This window comes from Lagenorhynchus albirostris, chromosome 6 (assembly GCF_949774975.1).
Source record: "Lagenorhynchus albirostris chromosome 6, mLagAlb1.1, whole genome shotgun sequence".
NCBI lineage: Eukaryota > Metazoa > Chordata > Mammalia > Artiodactyla > Delphinidae > Lagenorhynchus > Lagenorhynchus albirostris.
In genome coordinates, this window is record NC_083100.1 from 44,720,739 (window position 1) to 44,742,616 (window position 21,878).

At 39.0% G+C, this 21,878-nt stretch overlaps 1 pseudogene; it reads right to left on the reverse strand.

The window, feature by feature from the left end:
* Nucleotides 1-13,015: 13,015 nt before the first annotated feature.
* LOC132521720 (nucleophosmin-like) lies at nucleotides 13,016-13,871 on the reverse strand (annotated as a pseudogene).
* Nucleotides 13,872-21,878: the final 8,007 nt, after the last annotated feature.

A 21,878-nucleotide genomic window follows, 5' to 3' on the forward strand; every position in this document is an offset into this window, starting at 1 on the left:
GGTTCCCATCATAACTCACATGAACCAACACAGTGACTTTCTCACTGGAAATCCTATCTCGACTCTCCACTGCATCCAATCCTGTCTCCACCTCCACCCTGCTGAGGATGACCTTTCTAGAGGTTAAATCTAGTTATTCACTCCCTGGATTAATACCTTTCAATGGGTATCTATGACCTTCTGGATAGAGTTAAAATGTTTCTATCATGGCATATAAAACCCTTCATAATTTAGCCTCTGCCCCCTTTTCTGGCCTCATTTCCCCAATCCTACTCCATTCTATTGTACCCTTATTCCATCAATAACAAACTTTTAGCAGATACTCAAATTTGGCAGGTCCTTTCATACATCCCTGTGTTTATCGTGTTGTTACATCTGACCTTATGCCCTTTTCTCTGGCAAAGTCCTGTTCTTTCATCTTGACTCAACTCAAAATACTCTTTCATGAATGTTTTCTTGATCTGCCTTGAATGTTTTCTTGATGAGCCCCTTTAATCCCTTGCTTACCTCTTTCATTACATTCGTTACACTGCAGTACAATGACTAGTTTTCCTGTCTGTCTCTGTACTAGGCTGAGTACCCGAGGGCAAGATCCATGTCTTATTATCTTTGTGTCTCCTGTACCTAGCAGAGCACCTGACCCATTGGAGGTACTCAGTGAATAGCTGAAAAGTGAATGAGACTCATCTATATTTCCTAATTTTTTCTTATCAGAATTTCTTAAGCAGAAAAAGGGAGAGGGAGTTATAGAGAGATTCATTTTTGTCCTCCCCTAGCCTGTGATAGAAAGGTTTAGAAAACTGTAGACTGGGAAATGTGAAGAGAGTTGATATGTGGTATGACTTTGGCAAATAAAATACTTGTGAGGCTCAAGATGAAGAGCATGGGGAGAGGTTAGTCTGCCTTTGTTTTTGCCTGGCTGTTTCAACAGGAAGTGTGTATGTTACCACATGCCCCAAACAGAGAAGTCAGCTAGTTTCAGGGAAGAAAAGAAGCGGCAATGAAACATGGTTCAAATCCTCATGTACCCCCGGCCTAGGGTTCGTTCTCTGCTGTGTTCATCAGAGGGCTGGAGTGTACCCAGTCATGTGAATTTGATGGAACTAGTTCCATGGCTACCTTAAGCAAATCTTTATGCTTTCTTCCTTAAAGGTCATGCAGTAAAAGAAAAGCGCTTACTCTTCCTGTCTTACTATTTACATTGGAATGAACTCAAAATAATTTTCAGGCCATAGCTGTTAATAATTACAGAGAGAACATTTTATGGCTGCCCACACAGAGCATTTTTATGTTTGAGACCATGACGTGTTGGTTGACAACTTCTTTCTCTACTTCACCCATTTTCATTTTCTTACCTTCAGTTGCATTTATTTCTATCGTAGACACCACACCTGTCCTACTAACCCATCACATGTCCCTTTCTTGTTAGCTAAAAGCTCCACCAAGTCAATTCAGACTCTGATCTTTGGTCTCTGAGCTGTTGACTAATCTGTCATCAGCTGTCCAGGACTTAGTAGATTGGTATGAAACCTAGAAGATAGAGAATAGTCTATAAGATAGTCTATCATCCACTTCCATATTCCCTGGGGGATCTTGAGAATAAATTGTCTGGGTATATGTCATTAAATGGGCTCATCTTGTACCTGTGGTGGTCTGCCCTGTATTTTTGTCAGAAGGAATAAAGAAAACAAATACTCAGGTGCCTCCTTTGTGTGAGGCAATATATTAAGCATGTCCATATATACTAACTTATTCAAGGAATCAGTGAGGCATAATTTTCAGATTTTACAGATACAGAAAAGAGATGACTCAAGTCTCACAGCTAATAAATTGCAGAACAGGGATATGAACCTAGCCTGGCTTCTGTCAAAACCCATGCCTCTTGCGATATACGTAGCAAGCTGTGAGTTCATGGTGATTTGCACCAGGAAGAAAGAAAGTGACTAGCACATCCCAGCCTTGTCCCTGTCTTAATTCTCAACCTTCAGTTTGTTGCTCATCATCAGAAAATGTCATCTCTACTGACACTTTGGCATTTGAAATCCTGTCCTCTGCCACCCCTTTGATTTTTTGGTTGCTTCAAACTTCTTTTTAACTCCTGGAAGAAAGGAATGTTCAGTAGTGTCATATAATAGAACTTAGATTTGCCGTAGGCTCTGCTGCTTCTTCAAAGCATGAACTTGGATAAGTTATTCATCTCCTTGGGACTCAGTTTCCGTATATATATAATAAGTAGATTGGGTGAGTCTAAGGCTGCTTCCTGCTCAGATAATTTTTAACCCTAATTGAGAGTTCATGAAATTTTCATATTAGGTTGTAGGTACTATTTAAGCTCTCATTTAAGGAAATTAAAAATAAAAACTCTCATTGAGGAAATTGAAACTCTGGGAGTCTAAGGAAATAGTCCAAAGTCACAGGACTAATAGATGGTTGATCTTAAATTTGAATCCAGATAGTTACTAAAGTCAACTCTTCTTAACATGGCACACAAGTTCATCATGAGCTTGGCCTGTCTACCTCTCCAGACTTAACTCTCACACTCCTCTTTACATTCTAGTAGCTGACGTGTTTGCAGATGCTCTGAGCAAATCATGGACAGGGTGTACACAGAATTTAAATTGTGTTCCACCTCTCTGGGCCTTTGCTTATGTTCATACATTCCCTCCGTGGTGTATCTTTACTTACCACTCGGCTAATTCCTATTTGCTTCTCCACAGCTTAGTTCATATGTCTTCCCTTCCAGAAAGTTTCTCAGATTTTCTGGTTGGGCTATATGCCCCTCTTCTTTTCTCTCATAGCACATCACGCATACTTTCATCTTCAAACTTACTGCATTTTAAAAAATTTATGGGTTTTATTCTGTCCCCTCCATTAAATCATAAGTTCTTGGCAAGAATGCACCTTGTCCTATTCACCTCTGTGTCCCAGGATCTATCATGTGCTCAATACATATTATTTGAAATCAACTGAATTGAGTGATGCCAATCACAGGGCTTTTCCCTTGCATTTCTGAGTTATTTTCTGAATATGATTATATTCACACCCTCATTTCACAAATGGAGAAATGCAGTCTACATAACCAAGAATAGAACCTCAAAATTTTGTCCATGATCAGGCTTCTGGAAAGGGTTATTGTATGCACATTTTCCTAATGCCTTCACTTCCCTTTCATAGCTCAGTTCTCTCCAATCTACCATGCCACTCAAACTGTCCTGGCTAAGATCTCAATGGTGGCCCCATTGCAAAATCCTCCTCTTACTTGACTTCCCTGCGTGATCACTTTATCTGTTTGAAATTCTCTCTTTTCTTGGCTTCTGTAACACACAACTTAGTGTAACACACAATCTAGTGTTCTTTCTACCCCATCTGGCCAACCCTTTTCATTCACCTTTGGTAGAGCCTCATCCTCTACTTAGCAATTAGAGTTCTTCAAAGATCAGTCTTGGACCCTGTTTCTTTCTTACCCCACATTCTTTTCCCATGAAATCTCATTCACTTCCACAGCTTATAAAAAATACTATGTATTCACCATGACTCAGAGATTGCTTTCTCCGTCACAGATCTCCCTTCCGAGCTACAAAACTGTATGTACAACATTTACTTGCTATCTCCTCTTGGTTACCTCTCATGGATTTTATCCCTCAAACCTACTTATCCCTCAAACCTAATCTTTATTTAATATTCTCAGTCTTCCCATCCCCCATCCTTCCAGTTGCTCATGACAGAAACGCTGATGTTACTGTTTACTATTATCTACTTGATAAGCATCTTGCACCTTGCGGATGAATCTTGGATCTGGTCACATCTCCATGTGTCCACTGCTAATCCTGTGGCTTAACTGCCATCATCTTTTGCCTAAACTACAGCAGTAGCCTCCCAGCTGGACCTTTACTCTCACCCACTCTTGCCATAATCGTGTTTTTCTCATCTCTTCTAATCCTTTCTACTTTTAGACTCCTAGGGTATTCTTTTCAAAATGAAAATTTAATCATGGTATATTCCTGCTTTAAATTTCACAATATTTACCATTTATCTTAGGATAAAACAGAAAATCCTTAACATGGTATATAAGGCACTGTACAATCTGGCTCTCACCTTTCCATTTCTCCAAAAAGTCCCATTTTGGCCCCAATCACAATCATAGCTATATCATTAGTTTTGTGCTCATTTTTATTTTTTAACTATTCCCCCCCACCCTAGAATGTAAATTCTATGAGATCAGTGTCCAAGTCTGTGCTGTTGATCATTGAATCACAGAAACCTAGAACAATTCCTGGTGTGCCGATGATAGACAAAAAATATTTGCTGAATAAATGAAGAAATCAAATATCTAATGAAAACTTTTTTGTGCACTAAAAATACATTGTCCTTTAGCCCCCCACCCCACTGCCCCAGGAAATTCTCCCAATTCAAGCATACTTAAGAATTCTTATTTTTTAGAATTAGATATCATATCCCAAGATATTAAATTTTCTTTCCATCATTTGTTTATTCATATGTAAAATTCAACTATATGCCAAACAGAGGTAATAGAGTAAAAGGACAGCAAGGTACAGTGAGGAGAAAAGACACATAAGGTTATATGAAACTATTTTTTAATGCGTAGAATAAATATTTACTCATTTGAGTATCAGTTTGCTGGGATATTTCTCTGAGATTTGAAAGATGATTGCTGTGGCCACTGCTATGAAGAGGGTGGATGTACCCAACTTTTTCTGCTTTGTGTTACATGATGTTTGGGCTATGATGTTTTTTTTAGTCTGCATGTGACGTAAGTGGCATTGATGACTCTGCTGAATGTTAGTCCATTTTTATTGTGATGACTCAAAGAAGCTAGTCCAACCCTTTTGGGAAACTGTTTTCATGTTTGTCATTGTCTTCAGCTTTTTCTTTCTTTTTTTTTTTTTTTTTATGGTGTAAGCCCTGGTCTAATATTGCAGACTCTGACCTGTATTTTTGTTTCCTCATGCCTGAGGCAATGTAGGTTTATGAAACTCAGCCAAGAATGGAGTGAAAGATAGGCAATATAAATAGTGGACTAAATTCTATATTGGTCATTATTTAGCCAATCATCATTGAGCTTTCTTCATTATGGGTAATCCTAAGCAGGAGATTGCATGAATACCTCATAGCATTGTGATTCAGCACTTTCAGTGAATGTATACTGTTGAGCTACTGAAAGTGAGTGAATGACCAAGGTGGTGATAATGGGTAGGATAAAATCAAGGCATACATATTTAACTAAAAATCTTTATGTCAAAAATGTTAAAACTGTCAGGAATTCACAGGATTTTGTTACTATGTGTAGGCTGTAGTTTTCTTCTCCCCAAAGAGATATCCCAGTACAGGGGCACTCAAATTGACACTGGGAAGCTAGCAAATGACAGATGTGAAAAAATATCTAGGGGCATGTGTTTACCCATAAGTTCACTTATTTTAATTACTAAATCTTTTGCACCTAGGAAATCAGCACAGTTTGCTCTTGTATATATGAAAATTTATAATTTTAGCACAGCATTAATATTTTATTGTACTGAGAATATCTAGTGAGAAGAAGTTGACTTTCCTGAGCTTCCATAAACATTGTGGCTTTTTGTTGGTTGAACAAAATATGTAGCATTAAAGTACTGCAAATTCCTAGACTGAAATCTAAGGCAAAGGTCAAATCCCTTCCTCTTTTGTCTTGGCAGACTCTGTGTGTTTCCATTAAACCACAATGCTGATCCTGCCCTGGACTCTCATTTAAATGCTTCTTTATTAAAATCTTTACTTAAATCTGATTTAACCCATTAGACGGTTTTCTGGGAGGAAAAATTAAGACACTGTAACATTGTAACATATTTTAAACATTTTTCAGAATCACTATTTAGTATTGCTTAAACCAGAAAAAACCATGATAACTAAAATATTCAGTGACTGAGATAGTCTATGTTTTAATTATATCTTCTAGATAAACTTCAAAGTATTACAGTTCTTTGAGCTGAAGCCTGCATTATTAAAATCTTTGTAAAATAAAAATTTCCCTTTTTCTATATTGGGTGGGTAGTTTAGGGTAGACACAGAGGAATCTTTATTTCATTGCTGAGCTCCTGAAGTCAGCCCTAACACTTCTGACCCATGTTCTATGGTTGTGTGCATGTGTGTAAATGGATACCTCAGGTGACGCACATCCCCACACTTTCTGCCTTGCTCAGGCTCCAGGTGCGGGAAACCACACTTCATGGAAGGAAAAAAATTTTTTTTTTCTTTTCATTTCCCAGTGTCTATTTTGGCAACTTATCCACAGCAGGGGAAAGCACTGCTCCCAAGTTTGGCCCAGGAGTAACTGCCACACATCTTCTCTCTCCCTTCCTTCTGGGACACTTGTGCCAAAACAACTCAAGATAAAAGACATTTTCAGTCTTTAGTGTATCTTTTACTTTTGGGGAAGGAATGGAAATTTAGAAGAGAGAAACCACTAAAGGAGACCATAACTGCTGAAGGTGCTGAGTGTGGGCAAAGGCAGCAAGAAAGGTTCTGAGGAACAGGAGAAGGGCGTGTGACTGAAATGAAAGGGCAAAGCTGGGAGGACACAGCAGACAGAGTTCCAAGTAGAAACTGAGTTCTCTCAGACTGAGAACCTTCTCCAAGGTTGAGGAAAAGGAGGAGAGCTGGTCCAGGGAAGAGAAAGGGAATAACTGGAAAGCTTTACCTGATACTCTGAGTCTTCCTTGGGAAGACATTCCCTGTGAGGAGACGGTCATCAGAAAGGAGAAATATGACCGAGGAGAGAGCAAGGAACAGCTGAAACTCAAAGGCTGAGTGTTGATGGAGAAGGAAGGTTAACAGACAAAGAGGAGGATATTGATGGCCTTGCAGTGGGTAGCAGGATGCTATGACTTAGTAATAATAGCTCATAAGCAGGAGGGGCACCACATTCCATATTTAAGAAAAAGAATATAAAGTTTCCAATACAGAGTATGTTCGAAAATAAATATTCAGAATGAAGAAAAAAAGTCACAACAGATGATAACAACTTACTTTTGCTATTTGACAAAAACATACAACCATGGGAACCTACTGTCAGGGCTCCAATTAAGACTGGGAAAAAACCCTTGCAAGAGAAGTGATTAAAGCTTAAAGCTTCGTTAGATTCATGGTAAATCCACCTCTGGTCATAAAGAATATAAATGCCTCTAGAGCGAATATCTGGCCAGCCCAGTATCAGACAGCATCTCAAAGGAGCTTTTGTGGAAGATGTTGGATACCTTTGTAATACTGGCCTCAAAATGTTCAGAATGTTCTCAGAACAGCTCTAACTTCTGATTTTTTATGACTTGAATAAAAACATGTGTGTGTATGGAAGTACTTTAAAAACTGATAAAGTTCCCCCCCAAATGTTAAGTAATTTTTCTTTCTGAAAAACCCATTTTATCTCATTTATCAAGTTTATCTAAGCCGTCAAAGAACCTATTTATCTTTAACCTGTATAAGCTCCTTATAATTTTGTTTTATACTTACTATGCAGTATTATCTTTTATTTTTCCTAGAAAGTTGTTCTTTCAGCTTCTATATTCCATATTTGAGAAAATAATATTATTTTAGTCACGATTTAAAAATGATTCACCATCAGCTTTCATTTTTCTAGACTGAGGGTCTAATCTTTGCTTACACCTTCTTTTGGTAACTTCTTAATTCCCTTGAGAATGTACAGTTCTCATCTTTGCACTTTTCCAAGATTGATTCTTGTGTTTCTTAAGGTACCTGTCCAGAACTGAAGCCAGTGTTGAATGGAAGAAAGTGTTACAGTTTTAGAAAGTGTGTGTGTGTGTGTGTGTGTGTGTGTGTGTCCAATCCCTTTGCTATATGCGCCTAGCATTGGTTAGCTGTTGGTGAAAATAGGCAGATTTTTTTTCAGTTGGGTATGTCCTTTAGACTCCATTTAATCGTAGTTGGTTGGGATCATAGGAGAAATTTTATCAGGATAATCCAGGATGCAGAGGAAGTTTGGAATAGTGGGCAAAGGCATTCAAGGTACTAGGGAAAACTGATGCATAAAGCAGACAGAAATTGATAGAAAGAAGTGGTACTACAATCTGAAAGAAGCATTTGAGAGCTCATAGCTGGGCAATTCAAGTCACATAACAGGGAGCACTGGTTAACTGACAAGATAAGATGTTATGGTCCTAGAGAAAAAGCAGGAAGTTATGACACCAGGTTGATATAGTGGAGGTGGTGCTGTACCTTGTAACCAGGTCCAAAATTTTTTCATTCGATGAATAGCCAGTGTGAGGTGGAGTAGCATGTGAGGACGATCAACTAGAAGGAACTTGTGAAGTAGAGTTTAGAGGAGTAGCTCCCAACCCTGTCTACATATTACAGTCACCTGCAGAGTTTAAAAACATGTCAATGCCCTGGTCCCACAGGCCAATTGAATCAGAATCTGGGAGTGGATCTAGGCATTGGCAGGCTTTGAAAAGTTATCAGGTGATTCCTGCAAGCATTCAGAATTGAAAACTATGGACTGGAGCAGTGGTTCTAAACTGGAGAAGGTTTTATAATTCTGCTGGTCCAGGTGGTCTCACTCTTTCCCAATTAAATTGGAACATTTGGGGGTAGGATCTAGGCATTATCAATTTTTAAAATTCCCTAGGTGTTTCCAAAGTTTAGGAATCATTGGAATAGAGAGATTGTGTCCTGTGACCTACCATGCGTCACTAATATAGTGAAAGGATGTTTTGTGATAGCCCTTGTGTATTAAAATCATATTTTCAGCCTTGAAGTTTAAAGCACAGAAAGGAATCCAGATACTGCTATTTGTATTGGTTCTGATGCTTCAGGGCATCCATCTAATTTAACAAAATTAGAATAAAACGATATTGAAAACTGGAGGAGACGTTACAGAAGAAGTAACCCAGCTCCCTCCTTTTACACATGAGAAATAAGAGGCCCAGAAAGGAGAGAAGAACTGCTTGTGATCACTTGGTTAGTTAATGACAGAGTGGGGTCCTCTGACTCAAATCTTTTTTCAATCATCTTCCACAGTGCTGGCTATATTAAAACTCTTAGTTATGAAATGACAAACACTAGAAGTGTTATGAGTTAATTTATAAAATCTACAGAGTACTTGGACAGGATCAATGTGAAGTTGTCCACAAAATGCTAGAACACTAGAAGCTACTCTTGAAGCATGAAAAAATTCATTTAAAAACAAGTAAATTAAATCATTAAAAAACCCCTACTACCCACCATGGCATTTGTAAGCTTGCGGGCCATGAGAATCCTTCACGCCAAAGAGTTAGCCCCTGGGCAGCCACTCTGTTTTATTTAGGAAGACTACAGTTGCAGGGCTGCTTTAGGCCTGGGAAAATACTTGGGTGTCCTGAGGTCACATGCTAAACTGTAAAAGGAAGTTTTGCAGTCAGTACCTAGACCTTCAATCATGTGGCTCTCATGTGTTTTCGTATCCTCTGAGTTGGTTCGTCTAATTCCTGAATTAATTGGTTCTGATGAAGAAATCGGAACAGAAGCAGGTCTCCGGGGTGACAAACTCAACTGCATATGATTATATTCTGTTTGTTAAATGTGCACACTTCTTTGTGTGTCATAGGAAGCCTATGAAGGAGGGATAGTGAATTGATTAGATCACAGGACCAGGGTTCAGAAAGGTCTCCATGGGCTGAAATGAGTGACCAAAATATAAGCAGATGCAATTCAGTGGGGGGAAAAGAACACAAGTCTCTTCTTGGACCCGGTGCACAGTACAGAGAGGAAGAGCGCTCTCCCCCGTACAGCATTTGAAGGGTTATTATCGAAGAGGTTTCTAAACTTAAGGCCCACGGACCATTATATGCCTTAGGAGGTCTGCTTGTCAGCTTTTGTGCATGGCTACAGACTACATTTTTTCTGGGGGTAGGACCTGTAATGTTTATTAAATTCTCAAAATAAAAACAAACAAACAGATTAGATCTAATAGTTATAATTGGAAAAAATAAAAGGAAGCTACAGATTTTTTTTTCTCAACGTGAGGAAATCGTTTCTTAGTGAAAGCCAACCAGGATGGAATGTGCTACCATGGGAAGTTTCAAATTTCCGGACCACTTGGCCAGTGTATCATAGAGGAGATTTAAGCAACAGATGGGTGGTTGAAACGTGTTTTTATGTTTCTATAAAACAAACAATGTTGTACATGGAGAGAATGCTTGATGACAACTAATGTGAATGCTGGTGGGATTAGGGAGGGTCGAGGCCCTGAACCACAGAGACTGTAGCAGGAATTGCAAGTGGGGTGCCTCCTCTCAGCAGATCCTGGGTCACAGATTGTTAGACCAAAAGACACCCTTGTGGTTTTGTTTTGCCTTTGAGTCTAGATGGAGGACTTACTCTATGGTGAGTTCATTCATGGTGTCTGATAGACAAAATACCCACAAACTGTTATTTGGGGAAGTAGGTAGAGACATAAAGGGTGAACAGTAGGGTGGTTAAGAGCATGGACTATGAATTTCCCTCCTGCCTCCATATTTACCAGCTGTGTGTGATACTGGAGCAGTTATGCAGCTACTCTGTGCTTGTTTCCTCACATGTAAAATGGTAAATGTCAGTAGTACCTACATTATAGGTTGGAGAATCAAAGAAACACAAAAAGTCATGGAAAGAATTAAAAATCATGATAATAGAAAGTTGGCTATATGACTGTTGTCATTTCTAGTTACTGGTTGAAAATATTTGAATTCTATTACAAACTCATTTTTCCGCAGTGTGGTATAAGGAAAATTCCTTACCTCTCTGACTTCATGTCTCCTGATTATAAGATGGTGACCATATTTACATTAGACAAAGATAGTATCCCATTTAATACTGCCCTTAAGAACTAAGCAAGTCAAAGAATCCTGAAAGATCTTTCTTAGGAAGCAGAGTTCAACAATAATTTTACAAATTTAGGTTTGTATTAGTGCATTAATTCTTAATTTTGAGGCAGTACTGTAGATTGGGTTTTTAAATCAGCAGCAAGGTGTACTGATCTGCCCTACCATCAGGCTTTGTTGGAGCCTCACCTATGTTTTGAGTCTGCTGTCTCTAGAACTCTACCCAAAACTTTTTATTTTTTTATTTTTATATTTCCTCTAACTCATTGTTTAAGGGAGACTTTTTAAAACTTTGGTAGGAAAGAGACCTTTTTGGATGTTAACTGTTTTTATTATTTCTGTGCTGGCAGCCTCACTGATGTTGGGCCTTACTTGTTATTTAGATGTTAGGGGTGTCTGCCATTTTTATCTCTAAGGAAAATGTTCTTCTTGGGTTTTTTTTAATAAATTTATTTATTTATTTTTGGCTGCGTTGGGTCTTCGTTGCTGCACGCAGGCTTTCTCTAGTTGTGGCGAGCGGGGGCTACTCGTCATTGTGGTGCACGGGCTTCTCATTGTGGTGACCAAGTAAGTCCCCGAAAACTTTTTTTTTTTTTAATAAATTTATTTATTGGCTGTGTTTGGTCTTCCTTGCTGCGCGCGGGCTTTCTCTAGTTGGAGCGAGCGGGGGCTACTCTTCGTTGTGGTGCATGGGCTTCTCATTGCGGTGGCCTCTCTTGTTGCAGAGCAAGGGCTCTAGGCATGCAGGCTTCAGTAGTTGCGGCACGTGGGCTCAGTAGTTGTGGCTTGCGGGCTCTAGAGCGCAGACTCAGTAGTTGTGGCGCATGGGCTTAGTTGCTCCGCACATGTGGGATCTTCCTGGACCAGGAATTGAACCCGTGTTCCCTGCATTGGCAGGCGGATTCTATTTATTTATTTATTTATTTATTTATTTATTTATTTATTTATTTATTTATTTAGCGGTACGCGGGCCTCTCACTGCCGTGGCCTCTCCCGTTGCGGAGCACAGGCTCCAGACCCGCAGGCCCAGCGGCCATGGCTCACGGGCCCAGCCGCTCCGCGGCATGTGGGATCCTCCTGGACCGGGGCACGAACCCGTGTCCCCTGCATCGGCAGGCGGACTCTCAACCACTGCGCCACCAGGGAAGCCCCCCCAAAACTTTGAATATAAAATATCTGAGAGGTTTGGTTTTTTTTTTTTTTTGTATCTGTAGGTTTCAAGAGCTTCACAGTAATTCTTGATTTAGCCCCCAGCCAGAGCTGGGCTTCCCAGAGCTAGAGAGGAACTCTGCCTCCCAAGCACTCAGATCCTTGGATGCCTCATAACAGATGACAGACTCCTCTGCTGGGATGTTTTTGCAACAGGGAGCACCCTGCCAATTGGCTAGGGAGGTTCATCATGCTTTGCAGTCTATTTATAACTGGGTTTTTTTTGTCTTAAAAAGAGGCCTTTGTGGACTTCCCTGGTGGTGCAGTGGTTAAGAATCTGCCTGCCAGTGCAGGGGACACGGGTTCAAGCCCTGGTCCAGGAAGATCCCACATGCTGCGGAGCAGCTATGCCCATGCACCACAACTACTGAGCCTGCGCTCTAGGGCCCGTGTGGCACAACTACTGAGCCCACATGCCACAGCTACTGAAGCCCGCGTGCCTAGAGCCTGTGCTCGCAACAAGAGAAACCACCGCAATGAGAAGCCTGCGCACCGCAACAAAGAGTCGCCCCCGCTCGCCGCAACTAGAGAAAGCCCATGCACAGCAACAAAGACCCAACACAGCCAAAATAAATAAAAAAATAAATTTATTTTTTTAAAAAAAGAGGCCTTTGTGTATATGTATTTAATGTATAAGAATGCATAATCTTTTTTTAATACTGAGTTTATTTCACATGTATATTTTTGTTTCCCCACCATTTCCATTTGTCTGACCACCACTACTACTATGTCCTATCATAACATTCCATACATACTTAAAACCAAGCAAAGGGTGGAGTTCCATCTTTAAAAACTAAACAGACATTTTGGACAACACATTCTTGGCAATGGAACCTGGACAACATTTATCAGACACGGTAGGAGAAGTTCTCACTCTGCATTATAAAAAGGACAGCCAGATATCAACTGTTACAGAAATGAAATAAGATGGAAAATTTTAACAAACTGTTTAAACTATTTTCTTAAAGAAACTTACTCCACTGCCAGAGATCTTGAGTAGCCTCCTGGTCAGTCATCTGGAAACAATTCTTCACATAATTGCTGAATTTGGCTTCCGCTTTAGGAAGGGAACCACCTTTTTCTATACTTGCTTGCATTTTTGCTTTAATGTCTTCTACAGAGCTAGGTCCTTTTGGTGTTTGAGGAGTTTTTTCCTGATTTTTGAAGGATTCTTGACCTGTTGATGGTTTTGAGTCTTTTCCATTCTGGTTTGATTTTTGTGCATTTTTGGCTGGAGTATCTCGTACAGACCTCTTTACTGGAGCTTTTTCTTCAGCTTCCTCATCATTAAAGTCATCATCATCATCGTCATCTTCATCATCATCTTCATCTTCATCAGCAGCAAGTTTTACTTTTTTCTGTGGAAACTTGCTACCACTTCCAGGGGCAGAACGCTTTCTAGGTATACTTAGGAGTTTCACATCCTCCTCCTCTTCATCTTCTGACTCTGCATCTTCCTCCACAGCTACTAAGTGCTGTCAGTATAATACACACAGGCCCTGAACCACACTTCAACCATAAGACCACAGGTGGTGTTATTTCAAAGCCCCCAAGGGAAACTGTTGGCTGCACAGACGTTTTCAAAGTTGCCAGTGTTACTTTAATTGGGCTGCCTTCATAATTCATCTCCTCTGCTTCGACAATGTGCAATTCATCCTTTGCACCAGCCCCTAAACTGACCGTTCTTGAAGATAACTGGTGCTCATTTTCATCATTATCCACCTTACAGTGATAATCTTTGTTGGCCTTCAGTTCACAACTGAAAAGATAGTTCTGGGTCCTCAGGGGGCTCATGTCCATGTCCATCAAATCTTCCATGGGTTGGTGGCACACACTTAGGTGGGAGAGAAGGTGGATGGAGATAAAAGACCACTGTTCCAGGGAACAGTCGAGCAGGACAGAATCACACCAGGGAGAAGCAGAATGCTTAATCTTTAATTAATAACTGATGGAGCCTCATATGAAGGGTAATAGGTTTTTGCTTTTAAATCTAGCTTCAAATGCTAAATTAACGGTGTGGGCTAACATGCATCAGGATAGCCTCATTGGTTTTGACTCTACTACTTTGAGGTCTGTGATAATTGGCTGGACCAGTGTGTGCATTTGCTAAGTCAGTCATCTTCTATATAACGTAAATTAATAGTATACTGAAACATTTAAGAGGCTTAAAAGAACTGCTTTTTTTTTAACATCTTTATTGGCGTATAATTGCTTTACAATGGTGTGTTAGTTTCTGCTTTACAACAAAATGAATCAGTTATATATATACATATGTTCCCATATCTCTGCCCTCTTGCGTCTCCCTCCCTCCCACCCTCCCTATCCCACCCTTCCAGGCGATCACAGAGCACTGAGCTGATCCCCCTGTGCTATGCGGCTGCTTCCCACTAGCTATCTACCTTACGTTTGGTAGTGTATATATAAAAGAACTGCTTTTAAGTAACTTATAAACAACTACTAAAAAACTCGTTATAATTTACTCGTCTATTCATCACATCTTTTCTTGAGAGGAATCAGAGACTTAAGAAGTTGACAAGGCTAATCTTCAAATCTGAGTTCTTGGCATTCTTTGAAAAGAATGGTTTTATCAGGTACTTATCTTCGGCCCAGGCTTCTGTTTTCCACCCAGTCCCCCATCTGCCTTGTCCTGCTTGGCTGCTGTTTTAATTTGTTATTCATGTAAAGTATTTGAGAGCTAGTCTATGCTGATTTGCAGAAGTCCAGTTTTCCTCAGGCTGTTTATCTTCTTCTGTAGTGTCTGGGAAATCTGCTTTCTATTTGTTGTGTTGGGTTAAAAGTGAAACAGTTGGGAAGGAGACAGCCTCTCATATGACTTTACTTCATGACTAGGAAACACTTCTGGGACAGCCCTCCCCAGTCACTGCAGTCTGGAGCCATACAAACCAGAACCCAGGGTCCTGAACCCCATCTCCTTCTCCCTCAACCCACAAGCTCGCTGAGCCTTGGCTTCCGCTGGTGCATAAACAACATTCCTCCTCAGAAGGACTCCATGGTTTACAGTTTTGCTCTTTGAACATTTCCTGTCCCAAAGTGAAAGACCTGGTTAGAGACCATTTCTAGAACATCTTGCATTCAAGAACAAAAGAACTGTGACTTCAGTCAAACTCTTAGATACAAACTGTTTTAAGGTTGAAGCAATTTGAATTTAGGACTAAAGTCTAATCTTCCGATCACTATAAAGTCAGGGAGAATGAGCCCCTCTTCTTCGCCTATGCACTTGAAAGTCTAGCAATATAGACTCTCTAACACACCCTCATAGCTGTCAGCAGATCACGTTTCCAGGCCTTTGCCTGCACTGGCAGGCCTCCCTTGCACAAGTGAGTGACCTTCAAAGCCTTTTCCTTTAGGGCTCAGCTCAGCAACACCTTCCCTGTAAAACAGCCTGGTACACTGACCTCACCAGGTTGTGATAGGTGCTCCCTTCACCGTCGCATACCACGTATTCCTTTTTTAAAGTTATCTTGCTTCATGCAGGTTCTCGTCCGTGACTGGATCCTTCACCCAGATGTCAGTTCCTTCAGAACAGAATGCCAATGTTCTGGATTATCACATCCAGCACAGCACCTGGTTAGAGATAGCACGTCCTCAATATACATTTGCAACATAAATAAGTTTGTAGAATGACTGAGAGAATTCTAAGCATCGGAACATTTTATCAGAGATGAACTGAATTAGTGCAGATTCCAGAAATTACAAATTTAGAGAGGTCATTGTTAGGCAATTACTCTGAAATAGACAGAAGAGAAAGTTAGGTTGTTTCAAATAAGTTCAACGTATAGTAAAATTCCATTAAACAATTATATATGTCAATAAATAACAGGTACCCTGTCTTAATTAATGCAAAATGTAAATAATAAAGTTGTTTTTGTTGTTTTTTAAAGCCGATATAGTTTCTTACTTTTAAGTACAGAAAATATCTCAGACTAGGCTTTAAAAATTTTGCCTGGTGGAGAGTCTTCATTTTAACTCAGCTACGTGGCAGGAACTGTTGTGGCTTTTGAGAACTGTTCCTTTTGAAACACTACCTCTGATCTGACATTAAAGAAGCATTATAGACTGACACCGGTGAAATAAATGCTTTATTTTAAGGAATTTCCTAGGAATAAAAATAACATATACTTTAAAAGGTAGAAGTAAAATAAACATAAGATTAAATTAAAACACTAAGTAATTAGGGCTTCCCTGGTGGCGCAGTGGTTGAGAATCTGCCTGCTAATGCAGGGGACACCGGTTTGAGCCCTGGTCTGGGAAGATCCCACATGCCACGGAGCAACTAGACCCGTGAACCACAACTACTGAGCCCATGCGCCTACAGGCCATGCTCCACAACAAGAGAAACCACTGCAATGAGAAGCCCACGCACCGCAACAAAGAGTAGCCTCCACTCAGTGCAACTAGAGAAAGTCCGCACACAGCAATGAAGACCCAACGCAGCCAGAGATAAATAAATTTTAAAAAATAAAATAAAACAAAAAATTTAAAAATACCTTAAAAAATAGAAAATCCAGGTATAACTTATAGTCAGTCTTCGGTATAGGCGGTTCATCCATATCAATGGTTTGGCATCTGTGGATACTACCAACCATGGATCATGTAGTACTGTAGCGTTTACTGTTGAAAACAATCCACATATATGTAGACACTTGCAGTTCAAATTCTTGTTGCTCAAGGGTCATCTGTACTATCAAATAGAGACAGGACCTGGATCTAGGTTAACATGCATTCTAGTAGCGGTCCTTTCTAAAGAATACAGAAGAATGATCAGCAAATCTATAGTTAAACACTATGGCATTGATTTGCCTCACCATAGAAATGTTTCCATCAGCATATATTCACTCCAAATGTCAACATAATTGAAGTAAAAATTACCCTTTTTCAAGTAAAAATTTTTACTTGTAAAAATTTTTCAAGTAAAAATTACCCTTGAAATTGTGTTTATTTATTTGCTTCTTGAAAGATGTGCAAAAGGAAAACTTACAATTAGCCCATTTCTAAATTACTGCAAATTTTCAGTAAGAGAAAAGATTGAATTAATGAGAAATTGATCATTTTAAAAGTTGAATGTGTATGGTGGGGGGAGAGGTACTTGAAAACATAGTTTACCATTTCATTCATATATGGAAGTTGATTTTAAATGATTTTTAATCCATATATAGAGAGATGGGCATGTTAGGATATGGAATTTTAATTCCAAAAGAAAATGTTCAAAATTGTAAGTTATGATTAGTAACTCAGCAAATCACAAAGTCCTTCCACGTTGTCAGCATTTCTGTCACAGGATTCTTTGTTTTGCAGTTCTCGGGAATGATCTCTGAGACTTGTGACAGGCTTAAGAACCTGGCACATTGACCTGAGACAATGTGAAATAAAAATGAAATGTTCTCCAATCATGTGATGTTTGGATTCAAAAATAACACATATGCATTTTTCAGTTTTGATTTTAATAGATGGCACAGTTTGGGTTGGGTTTGAGAAAAATAGGTGAGGGGAAAGAAAAGGAAAGTGAAGGATGTATATCCTCTGGGAGAAGTAGTAACTGGAGGGTGGAGAGAGTAAAGATAAAAAGAAGCCTTTACTTTGTCTCACAATTTGGTTTTGAAACTCTTGCTCTTTCCTGAGTGTAGTTTATTTCAGAGAGTACCACCCCACACTCTGGCTAATCTGGTTTCCCATCTGCAGTTTCATTTTACTGGAAAGAGTGATTGTTTTTTAGAGCCTTGGTGGGCAGGAAACTTGCTGACCTGAGTTTTGTTGGGAAAATTGAATTTATGGTGAGTCTACCCTCCCTCTGAGCACTTAGTGCTTCCAGATAGTTCTTTTCTTTCTTTCTTTTTTTAAAGTTGCCTTTCTTTTTCCTCACTGGGATGGTCCCAAATATTTTCAAATTTTCTGCAACTCTTTATCCTACTCATCTTCTCATTCTAGGTGTTATCACTTTATCTCTTAAGTCATGGATACAATAAAGCCCATTTATTCCCCTTTCCTATCCTTCCAGCATGAATAACTTCACCCACCACTCCCTCCTCTCATTCTGTCTCCCTAAGGGAATCCTTTCCCTCCCTTTTAGGACTTTGTTCTATCAGTTATTGGTGGCTTCACATTCTACATGTTGTCTCCTCCCTCTTAAAAAGAGAGCCAGAAAGGACTAAAAGCATTTCCCCTTGATTCTGACTTTGCCTCAAACTACAGTCATCCCTTGGTATCTGTGGGGATGTTGGCTCCAGGACGCCCTCAGACGGCCAGATCCACAGATGCTCAAGTTCTTATGTAACGTATAACCTATGCACAGCCTCCTGTATACTTTAAATCACCTCTGGACTACTTATAATACCTAATACAATGTAAATGCTATGTAAATAGTCACTGTGTGTGGAAAGTTCGAAGTTTTACTTTTTGGAATTTTCTGGAATTTTTTCCCAATACATTCTATCCAAGTTTGGTTGAATCTACAGATGAGGAACTCACAGATATGGAGGGCCAACTTTATTGCTTTATCTTCTTCCTTTTGACACCAAAATGTGTATAAGATTTGTCTATACTTGCTCTCTCTGTCTTCCTGATCTCTCTTTGCAAATTGACTTCTATCTCCACAACTCCTCAGAAAATATGCTGGTTAGGATTGCTAATAACTTTATAATTGACAAATCAAGAACCTGTTTTCAGTCTTCACCTTCCTTGACTTCTTTGTAGCAGCAACACTAGTGGTCATTTTTTCTTCTTGATTTCTACAGTGTTACCGGTTCTTAGTTCTCTTCTCACCTATTTTACTGCTCTTTCTCAGTTTCTCTCACTGTCCTGTTTCTTCATCCTGACACTTAAATGTTCACCCAGGATTAATTTGGAATTGTTTATTCACATTCATGTTCTCTCTCTGAGGTAGTCATTTCATGCATTCCCACCCTGTCAACAATTACCACTGTGCTATCAACTGCCAATATCAAATCTATTTCTCCTACATTGACCTCTCTTTTTAGCTCCATATAGGTATTAGTGACAGTAGCTTTGACATTTATATGACTGTAGACAATTTATATAATCTACTGAACTTCCAGGCTTTTTCATCAATAAAATGCTTCTATAGGTTAAATAATATAACATTTCTTGTCATGTTCTAGGGATAATAAAGATCAATGAATATTATTTTTTATTACTAATAAATATTTTGTTGAACAAGTTGAAGGTGAAAGACACCTTGTGTATTATCTAGTGATGTAGCTATCTTTTTAAGTTCTTGAGGCAAGCATTTATGTCTTATAATAGTCTGCACCACCATGCATCTGTGCCTGGCACAGATGTGTTGTGGAGGAAGCTGGAATAGAAGATGTAAAAGAGGGGAAGCACCACATTTTGCTTAGAGATGAACTAATATTGTGGAATAAATATAGAGTATGACTATGCCTGTGACAAACATGAAGATTAGCAAAGATGAGAAAGCAGAACTGGTCCCAAACTAAGCAATTAAAAATGCTGAGTATTGTTCCACTTAAATAACAGCACACTCCAAATGAGAATACATTGCCTTGCATTTTCTGCTGGTGAATTAGGGTTTTCCTTAAATGTATGCATTTAGAAATATTAATCAAGTAACAGATTGTATATTGTCCATAATATAAGCAGTACAGATTGAACTATGTTGAAGATATGCTTTTCTCTGTGATTTGTTACATTGAACCTCAAGTATTATAAAAATTAGTTTATTCATTGATTTAAAAAATCTTTTTTTTGCATATTGCTCTGTGCCAGGCACAGATGCATGGTGGTACAGACTATTATAAGACACAAATGCTTGCCTCAAGAAGCTTAAAAAAATAGCTACAAAACTAGATAATACACATGATAGACATGTGCAACAGGTAAGAAAGGAGATCATTTTACTCAAAGCAATTAGCAGAACAACCCATGACTGGGGCTTGCCTTCCTTGGCCAAATTGCAGTAATAACTCAGGAAGGCTGATGAGGTACCTATCCCAGATATCTCTCTCTGGGTTAATATCTTAAGATAGTCTGTGGCTTCTGTGGAAAGCAGTATGGAGATTCCTCAAAAAATTAAGAATAGAACTACCATATGATCCAGCTATTCCACTTCTGGGTATTTATCCAAAGAATACAAAAATGCTAATTTGAAAAGAGATATGCACCCTATGTTCATCACAGCATTCTTTTAAAATAGCTGAGATATGGAAAAAACCTAAGTGCCCGTCAATAGATGATAGGATAAAGAATAGTGGAATATATATACAATGCAATACCAGTGGCCATAAAAAAAGAGAAATCTTGCCATTTGCGACAACATGGATGGACCTTGAAAATATTATGATAAATGAAATAAGTCAGAGAAAGACAAATATCATATGATTTCACTCATATGTGGAATATAACAAACAAATGAACAACAAAATAAATGAGAAAACCAAGCCAAAGAAACATGTAGATACTGAGAACAGAGTAATGGTTACCAGAGGGGAAGGGGCAGGGGAGAGGGCAAAAGGAGTAAAGGGGGTCAACTGTATGGTGATGGATGGAAACTAAATTTTTTGTGGTGAATATGCTGTAGTGTTTACAGAAGTAGAAATATAATGTTGTTCACTTGAAACTTATATAATGGTATAAACCAATGTTACCTCAGTTATAAAAGAAATCTATGGCTCAACTCAAGACTAGAATCTGCCTGTTTTCTTCCTCCTTACAATCAACACTTCTCTTTTCTGTATCTTGTTCCCAGAGGACTGATCTTGCTACTTTACCAAACCATCCCCCCACCCCACACCCCATTTCACTATACTGGCCCTTGAGGTAGGCATGTTCCAGGATCTTAGAACTGACCTGAGAGTTTTAGGATCTGTTTTGATCTCAGGTCTCAGGACAATCTTTGAATAGTTGAAGACGTTGAATAGGATTAAAGTACTTGCTTCGGCAGTTGCCTTGATTAATGATAAAACTATTTGAAAGGTAATCTAGATTTTTGAAGTTAGAGGTTAAAATGATTATTATTTCTTTCATTCTTAAAAGGTTGAAGAATAAAATGGTATCTCTTCAAATGTTTGATTAGAGGAATCTATTAATTAGATGTAATAAACTCAAGAAAAAACTTGGAGAAAAAATTAGTATTTTACTCTTCAACAGGTATTGAACCTTCTGGAATAGTTGAAACCTATTCTCATATAAAAATCTGATTTTAAAAAAATAAGTCAGTGCTCCCTGTAGTTTGGTCAGGACTCACTCCTGGTACTTGTTCCTATGAACGAACCTCCTCTTGTAAAGGAAGGGCTAGTGTTTACTTCCTTTTCAAAGGAACTGATTACAGTGTTTCTATTTTAGTAAGATACATAAACACATTTCAATGAGAGCAAAAAAGCAAAGCATAGCATGGTTGGTGATTTCAGGAAAAATGGGGATGGCTTTGGTCAGAGGAAAAACTATTCAGATCCTTTTAATAGTGCCATTTCCACTTACTCTCAAAACCATTGCTTTTAAAGTTGCCCTATGAAGAAAATTTAGTCTGTTTATGAAAATTCGGTCAATTTGAAGCTTATGGTAGAATCATAGCAAAAGTTACTGTTAGGGAGGACATTCCCTGGGAATGAGATAATAATTCAGAATTTGGTCAGACATTGCCTTCCAGATAACATTCTCTGCCAACTTTGAGGTTTCTGTGTTTTGGACTACAAACTGTCATAGTCAGCATTTTCATACATAAGAATAAAGAATGAAATGGCTTTTCAAGTACCTTTCGTTGAACATTGCATGCTCTGTCTGTGAACATGGTGGTGTATCGTCTGTCTGAGCTTTTTTTTCTCATTTCAG